Source organism: Haliotis rufescens, unplaced genomic scaffold (genome assembly GCF_023055435.1).
Source record: "Haliotis rufescens isolate VD_foot unplaced genomic scaffold, xgHalRufe1.0.p SCAF_13, whole genome shotgun sequence".
Classification (NCBI taxonomy): domain Eukaryota; kingdom Metazoa; phylum Mollusca; class Gastropoda; order Lepetellida; family Haliotidae; genus Haliotis; species Haliotis rufescens.
The window spans coordinates 38,340,559-38,347,615 of record NW_025963813.1 but is presented as its reverse complement, the minus strand read 5'-3'; positions in this window follow the sequence as shown (position 1 = coordinate 38,347,615).

The following is a 7,057-nucleotide window of genomic DNA, read 5'->3' as shown; positions in this document are numbered from 1 at the left end:
ATCATGATACAACCTGCCATAATGAAAACAAACTATATTTCAGAAACAGCACTGCAAAAAGGACAAGGATAGTGTACACATGTTTCCTTTCCACGTCTTTGTAATTCCATTGTGGTTGATTTTCAGTGTGGACAGTTACATCACGTTACCATGATCACTTTACAATACACATTTGCAAAAACGTTTGCCTGTGATTTTATTGAATACAGATATGACATTTTAAATACTTGTTTTGTTCTTTTTGTCCGGGCTCCCCTAACTTGTTTATACATATATTGATTGTATATTCCTATAGGACCTGTAACATATGTAAAGTGACACACAAAATCCAACCTCGAATGGTCTTGTTATACGTGTGTAGCTTGCTGGTACCTTAATAGAGACATCCTTTTGCTCAGTCCTGGGTTTCCATTCAGGCAACTATCCTCGGCAAATACAAACCGAGGTTTCACGTAGCCTCCAATGCTTGTTGTATCACCCAATACTGTCAACGCGACAAGTTTTACTTCCTGGTGTGATACAAACGTCTATATCACGATCTTACTATAAATAAGACTTGTAAGCAAGAATGTTACCTCCCTACCACTTAGCGTTGTCGAGACAAGCAACGATTCATGCAAATAGTTATGAATGTGCTCTGCATGGTGGGGCTCTCAATGCCTACGCACACATATCATGCGCTTTACATCAGATAAGACCAACTTTGTTCCTTTTCTACAACCACGTTATCGAGCCATTTGTGCAGCTGTATAAATTGAATAGCTTTGCTTTGGAGGCTCTCAATGTATAATATACGTATTCGTCTGCCTGACGCCATTTGCAACTCCCGACGCCGTTGCGGACAGAGTGATCCGTAACACACTTGCAACATGAAACCCGTCGACTATGTTGTGATTCTATTTTGTATTGCATTGAGTACATGTGTGGGGAGGCCAGCGTCCAGGGAGGAAACAACGGCAGCGGAAATACGGAATGGTAAGAAAATTAGATTTTATTCATTAGGTTAGATTTATCTGTTCTTGTACCAGTTATTCGTAATATTATAGACATCTAGTATTGTTTCAGTTAAGCTACATTGCAATATATCATCATCACCATCATCATCATCATTATCATAATCACCCTCCTCTTCCTGCTCTCCCTTCTCCTCCCCCTCTTCATCATCATCTTCCTCCTCCTCCTCCTCATCATCATCATCACCCTTTTCATCATCATCATCATCACATTCCTCCTCATCATCACACTCCACCTCCTCCTCATCATCATCCGTGATCCGTGGATTCAAAACGACAAGCAGACTCTTCACACATACTCTTCACACATAGTCGTGTTATTAAAACACACACACGCACGCACGCACGCACGCACGCAAGCACGCACGCACGCACACACACAGAAGCGAAAGACGTTTTGCCCCATATTACCTCACCTCACATTTAAAGGCTTACACACATATTTGAAACCATTCAGTAGCTTATTTCACAATTCACTGTCATGTGTCGCCGTCGCATATTACATGTCATCACGTGATACGATGCGGGTTCGAGCCCCGCTGGTAACATGTTTTCTGACAAAATTTGAAATTTCACTCCAATGTAATAGTCCCATGTTATCCGCGTTAAACAATAGGATGATGTCAGGTGTGTGTTTTAATTGGTGAAGCAAAATGTTCGGAAGTAATACATATGGTTATTTAGAAGGTGCATACAAGAGTGGAAACACCTCGAAAATGATCATATTGTAAGCAACTGTGGCACATGTTACCCAGAGTGATGCTTATACAGCACATGTATCCTTTCGCGATGTACTCTTCACAACTGACAAGTGCTAATAATGTATTTGTTCCATTTTAATTTATTTTTGTCCAAGTGGTGAGACAATGACACTGACTGAACTACTGACACTTGCAAACGTTTCTGGTATGGCAAGATAAGTGGTGTCATGTCCGGTTCATCACGATTCTAGGGGTGGCCCGATTCGCTGTGCAGAGTTTTGTCCCTTGGGTACTCCAGAAACCTATAATTGTGGGTTCGAATCTCGGTACGCCCGAAGTGATGCAGGTCTTAGACGTCTACCACGAGTACGGTGCTGACAAACCGTGAAACATAATCGGGGCGAACCGGGATTCGAACCCAAAATCATACGTTTCTGGCGTGACCAAGGGACGCAAAACTGCCCCGGTAACAGCAAGAACCATCACAGTAGTATCCAGTAGAAATACAGTGAAATGCAGTTACAGAAATGCGTTTCATTATTTGAATAATAAAACTATTGGTCTTTGTTTCTATTTCAGATTACACTCCCGGTTTACATTTTAGTAGCCGGTTGCTGCATTGGTGGTGTCTTTGGCTAAGGAGCAGAGGACCCTGGTGGATGTATGTTTATGGGAAAAGCTGCTACCTTTCAGGCCAAGATCACATTATCGTCTCCAATGCTCCATTGAAAGTATTGCAAAAGAAGGCCTCTTCAAGTGAACCTGTTTACTGACAACATGAATCAAACACAAGAAACAGGACGCCGAAAATAATAATATTTTGTAACATGTGCTTCGTCACATATCTTATTAACGAGATTGTATCAGCTGAAGTCCTTTTTCTCCCGGCTCTGGCTGTACAATTTTTTAATTCATAGTGCCTTTGCTCAAGGTCCTCCTTGGGATATGTGTGTGAAGTCATTGTGTTTCTATTAAATCAGTGTATAAATGAGTTGATTTGTGTTGATCTGTGTCGGTGAGGTGTGACGACTGGAAATAATGCTAGATTTGCTTGTCGTGCGTTCAGTGTTTGTGTGAGTGACATGGACCGGATATTAACGTTTCGGTTGGGTAAATACACGTATCTCCTAAGGGAAAGTTGGACATAATGTTCTCTTTGCAGTGATGTTCAGCGACGTGTTTCACATTATGTAGGATTCCTATTCGCGTTTAGGAATGTAGTGATGGTCTTATGTACGCATATGCCAGCATGATATTCCTAGTCGTGATGGTAAACATTGGAGATACATTGGCGAGGTTTCAGTAATGTTCAACGCAAAGAATTATGTACTTGTTTGAAATGTACAGTTCTGTAGAAACACACATATTACTGTAATGAGTAATAGGAATGAGTGTGTGAGTTCATAAGTTTATGTCGCGTCGCCATTACATAATGTGAATAATTATAACATATTTGCTGCAGAAATAAAAGTAAGCACATATTCGGTTGTCTGTATGCAATCCCTCCTGTATTATCCTACACGATTTTCCATGCCATGTAGCGGCCGATTTGAAGTTTCACCACAGCGAAGTTTCAAGCGCTAATGTATCGACAGGCCAATACGGACACAACCCATTCTACAACTTGTGGGAACAATCTGGATGGCAAATCTAATCGTGGAATACAGCATCCTCAGAATCCGAACATTCTCAACACATTTGCACAAAGGTACATATAAACTTCATATATATTGAGAATCTCACCCGACTGTCTTTTGATATCTGCTAGATATTGTTGATATATTTGATATCTGCTCGATCAATGAGTGTTGATATATTTGATATCACAAGACACGAGGGTGACATTTTATTTATCATCAACATCATTCTTCCAACATTTTCAGTTGGTAGACAGTAATAATATAAGCAGTGTCTTAAGTGTAAAAAGTACTGCTAACAGCATCAGTAGCAGAGCCATTAGTGATGTCATTTGAATGTGACATCAAGGTAACAAATGCCGCCACAATGACCTGCAAAGCATTGTAATGCGTTTCATTGCAGTGATATCTACAATGTTGATATTGCTTGATCTCACCCAAGCGATATCTCCCGTGGGAGCCAGTTTTGAATGATAAATTCATATGTATGTATGTATGTATGTATGTATGTATGTATGTATGTATGTATGAAAGTATGTATATATGTAGCTGTTTGCAGTTTGAATGAAACAGTTTGGGTCTCCGAGTTGTCATTTGCAACAACAGAGATAACATATTTCACTTTAATTTTCACGATGTTATGTTAAGACGTTGTTTGATTGGATTTTGTCCTATTCAGGATGTAAACTTCTTACTCAGAATAAACACATGCATATATTATGCTAGTTTCATATGACTTTAGTCGCTACTCACACGCCACTCATGGAGAAAGGGACAATATCAGGTGAGACGCAATATGTGTTTTTCTTAACCATAGTGCCCTCTGTGGACGGACTGCCAGTCAATAGGGTCGAGACAATTAGATATCTATATTACATGTGTGTTTGTGTGTATGTGTCTGGCGAAGCAGACGTCGTGACATGAATTAAACATCGCCGCACACCACATTTGGAAACACTGTATTCACAATCAGTTGCTTTGCTGCTTTGAATTACTTCGCTGTGTGTCCTCCTTTCAGCAATTGGCGACTGAACATTGAACAGACAAGTGTGTTTCGGGAAGTTCTGCTCGTCACGCGTGATCATGTCAGTGACTCTCGGCTTGATGTCGACCCAGCCGTTCAATCAGGTAATCCTTCCGCCACAAACGCTCCGTTATGTACGAGTAGAAGTAAAGATTGATTATCGTTCCCTTTGAAAACAGACATGTCGGATATTTGTGCACCGTGACGCTGTATGCTGATAGAGAAATAAGACGTAACCCGTATCGTTAATTCAGTTTAAGAGCTACACCACTCAAAATTTATAGTATAATGTAAATTATACACATTTCGTAGATAGCGTCGTGTGAATTTTAAAGGCGTTCAAATTATCTGTTTCAATTAGATGCATCTATACTGAACCGCAACTGAAACGGCACCCCAAGTAACATTGCATGAAAAGTTGTGATTGAAATATGTGGTAATTTTTGTCAAAGTTTCTAACTTTAACATTACCTTGTCCGGAAAAATGAAATTTGCTTATTAAAAAACAAAGCAGATGACAATAAAACCGATCGCGCAAACGCATCACGGCAACGGACATGGTAATCTGATGCACAGTTCCATGCAAATTGAAATGCACATGCGTTCCCTCATTTTTTGCCCTATAAAAATCCACCCAGATCGGATAACATTCATTCGCTATTGAATTCCTACCACATGCCAAGATTGACAAGAAATCAGCGACACCAAGCCCTTGGACGATAGCAAGCTGGACAACCGCCCGGCAAGTAGCTATTGCATTTCAAGTCCACGTAAGGACCACCACATACAGGCTCCAGCAACGGTACCAGACCACCAACACTACAGATGACCGACCGAGTAGTGGAAGACCAAGGGCCACCACCCAACGTCAGGATCGTCAGATTGTGCGACAGCATCTTCAAGATCGCTTTGCTACTGCTGCGGAAACTGCTCGGCAGACCATGGGGACAAACCAGCGACACATTAGTGCGGACACCGTGCGGCGACGATTGACGAGCAGACACCTCCTCTGTTACAGGCCAAATTAAACCGTCAGCCCAATATTTTTCTGCTAACTTAATATGACACCGTATACGTCAACTAAAGACACCGTAACGAATTTATTATGACGAACAGTTTTCACTCTCTGGTATCTATATCGCACATTTTGTCTTTTATCAGAAAATTCCTCATCGGTTTAATTAGCAATTTAAAGCGTTTGACAGTCATTGCTGATGTCAAAGGGAGACCACTCTTCAAACCTTAGAGGCCCAACCTTCTTGAAAATTTTAACAATAATCTTTATCAATGCAGTCACGTACGAGATCTAGAAAAACAGATTATTGTCCGTGAACATCACAATTAATTATAGTAAAACACAAAACCTGGTCAAATAACGAATTCCGGTATCAGTATTTCCATGTGAAATGTGTGAGGTGGGTCTTGGAAATTCCAAGATATGGCTGTTACTGACGGTATACGGTCTCATGTGGGGTCAGTAGTTCTGCTCTCTGATTGGTCAATCTCACGTTGAAGCCTGAGAGTTAGAACTTTACTGTGCCTTTTCTCTCTATATATATTGTATCCAGATATGGACCAAAAGCCAAAAGTATTATGTTATTTTTCTCTAGGAAAAGTGTTGTTTATTTCTCCAAAACAGTTACCTTAAAATTAGTGCGCTCTGTGAAATTGTTTTACTGATACTTTTCCTTCAGTCAAACGCATCTCACAATACACAGTCTACAATCTACCCAACGATTCAAGTATACCTACATGTAGGCGATTCTACACGTTGAATCGTGGTGACTTAGACGACGGGTCCACCCACGCTCTTGATACAGATCAGATACTCTTCAGTAACCATAGGTGTATCGTTACTAGTGTGGCGTCATCGTACCACCACTGCCGTGGCCAACCTTAAAAGATGGTACTTGTTACCCTGTCTGGCGCTCGGCATTAAAGGGGCACTGATCTAACGACTGGTTGTTGCCTTTGTTATTGTTTTTTCCCCAGTGAGTACCCGGATGAATAGCAGAAATCTAGACTAGTTCGCGACCTCTGCTGCGCCATTCGTAAGAGCATTAGTCACTTGTATGGGTAGTAATAAGGGCGTGTGGTCACATTGATCAACAAAATGAAATACAGTTTTCGAGATCATAAAGAAATGTAGGTATCTTTGATGGTAATGGTGACGAGGTTTTGATAAGTCACTTGCTTGGTAATTATGCGATTTTCGTATATATTTTTTACAGTCAAAATGTGTAACAAATTAATTAAACGTCTAAATATTCAGTTATTTTACAAAGTTACTGTAAAACATTTTCATCTGTATTATTATGATAACGAATTCCAAACATTTTGATTTCTAAGTTGTTTGGCTTCTAATCCTACATAATACTCTGTTGTGATGTTTGTAGGCCCTTTTGGTCGTCTTAATCAATCTGGGCAGATTTTTTAGTCAAAATGACTGAAATATTTACACATTTTATAAATTGCCTGAGAGAATCACATTTTACAAATCGACGGTAATTTATACACGCTTACAAAGGAAAAGACCTGTGAAAACAACGTCTGTCGCGCATTGAAGAATTTCCCAGCTAAGATGTAGAGAAACATAACGAATCTGTTCAAATGAAGGAAAACAAAATGCAAATACCATAATTACAACCTACCAAATTTATGCGTATAAATTCTAGGCAGCTT